The sequence below is a fragment of the Rhagoletis pomonella genome, unplaced genomic scaffold (assembly GCF_013731165.1).
Source record: "Rhagoletis pomonella isolate Grant_MI unplaced genomic scaffold, Rhpom_1.0 Rhpom_scaffold_00088, whole genome shotgun sequence".
NCBI lineage: Eukaryota > Metazoa > Arthropoda > Insecta > Diptera > Tephritidae > Rhagoletis > Rhagoletis pomonella.
Genome location: NW_023458642.1, coordinates 99,541 through 101,704, shown reverse-complemented (window position 1 = coordinate 101,704; position 2,164 = coordinate 99,541). Strand labels below are relative to the sequence as shown.

General features: G+C 30.4%; 1 long non-coding RNA gene across 1 annotated transcript; it reads left to right on the top strand.

Moving 5' to 3' along the window:
- The first annotated feature begins 510 nt into the window (after positions 1-510).
- On the top strand, positions 511-803 carry LOC118749921. Its single transcript, XR_004994310.1, has 2 exons — positions 511-658; positions 714-803. It is a non-coding gene; the product is annotated as an uncharacterized LOC118749921 (long non-coding RNA).
- The last annotated feature ends 1,361 nt before the right edge of the window (positions 804-2,164 follow it).

Sequence of the window (2,164 nt, the reverse complement as noted above, 5' to 3'; positions counted from 1 at the left end):
ATGAAACTTTACATTTTATGGCTTAAGCTCAATCGAATTTTCAATTGTAGAAAAATAGGTAGCCTTTGACTGCTGTTTGTTTACTACATTATGGCTTTTACAAAAACAAACTTAACTTTCCTATGTTTTACCGCATTACCTAAAATATAGCAACAAAATAAGTAAAAAGTTAATTTTGGCTAGAAAAACAGGCATTTAGGTCATACTGCATAGATTAGAATTCATTGTTTTTGGTAATTGATTATCAAAACATCAAGTAAACAGTATCCGATTGTTACAACTAATGGTGTAATGGATCCGATTTGGTAGATATCACCTGGTTTAAATGGTATTTCCCGCATTTACTGTATACTTTTTCGAATATATTTTGATATGAATTTTTAACGCTTAAAATCTTGCGGCGTATTTGTTTGCTTTAGTAATTACTTTGCAACTGTTTTATAAGAAATTTTTGGACTAATGTAATATGTAAAATGTAACTAAGCACAGTATTTTTTGTTTTATGCAGATATCAATTTCTAGCCTTCGATTTTGACGAAACCGTGGATATCACCAAGGAGAATTGTCGCCTTTTGCTGATACGTTTAAAGATGGAAGGCTGGGCCATTGGAAAAACCAAAGTATTTCTACGCTATTATAATGATGAGTTCTTGGCCAGGTAAAATATTTTAAGCTGTTTTATTGATTTTTAATTATAAACATGTTTTTTTTAGATTATATGAAGTCCAAGTAAAAAAGGTTATTAAGGTACAATCAATGATGCGAGCTTTACTGGCACGCAAGCGCATGAAAGGGGGCAAGGATCCAAAAAAAGGTGATAAATCCTTACTTTTTAAATACACTGATATATGTAAATACATACATTCCCCTTAAACAAATTCCACCTTTTTAGTTCCCCATTAGTACAGTGAAATTAGGAAACTAAAATTTGTTCATGGTGTCAATCTTTTCGAATACTGAGGGGCTAGTCGAAAGGCAAGTAAAATTCCATTTACGCGACTACGGAAAGTTGGGAAATTGTGTGGAGAATAAGCGTGGTAAGCGCTTTTTCTAATAAATAACAAGGACTTCAACAAAACTATGCCCAAATGGTTTAATCCTCAGGGTGGCACTATTTACAGGTCGTTCATTTACTTCAGTAGTGTCATAATCCAAAAAATATAAATTTGAGTTGAGTACATACATATGTAGAACTTACCGCTACCAAAATCTCACTAGAACAAAATATGTGATAATTTTTATAATGGGAGCAGTGGCGGCAACAGGGGGAGGGAGCGATCGACCCCCCAGAGCTCGAAAAAGTAAAATTTCGCTTAAAATATATTACCTCAAATGAGAAATTTGAAAACAAATTTTTAAATTTTTGTATATTTTTTTTAATCTTGAATCATAATCCCATTTTTAGGCTTGCACAATATTATTTATAGAACAAGAAATCATGTAAATCTCTACGTCAACTTGAAAAATTAAAACAATGGTATGTATGTAGATACTTTGAATGTATAGTCCTTGTCATAACTATACGACACTCAAATATTGACAACATTTTATCATTTGTCTTAATATTTTTTAATTTTAATTAGTTGTTTATAAAATTATAGTATATCTTTTAACAAAAACCATATCAATCCAAGTTTGAATCTTAGTGCAACATTTGAAAAAAATCAGCAAACTTTCGTAAAAATTTCGATCTTTTAAACTCGATTTTTTAGAAATATTTTGATTATGCAGCTTTGTAGCCCATCCAATTTTAGTAGTAGTAGTCAAATGTTCTTCATTTTTATTATTTCAGATACAATCAATGTTTAATATTTATAGACAGATGACAAATTCGAACATACGGCTGTGACTAATAGGTCGATAGTCGGGAATTTATACTGGGAACTTAAAAACTAGGAAGAAGAAAAGAAACAACAATTTAGTGTGTTTTATGAGAATTCCGTTAAAATTAACTCCCTAAACTTTAAACAGTATGGTAAGTAAGGCTGCGTTTCACCAGATTCATTTAAGTGAAAATTACTTTAATTTTCGAAATTTTGGTTTAGCCAATCTATTTTAATTTGTTTTTAATTTTGATTTAAGTGACATATGCTCTTCACTTAAATGAATATTAAATCAGAATAACCACACTCAGAGATGTTACACGTTTAATTAGCTGATCAAC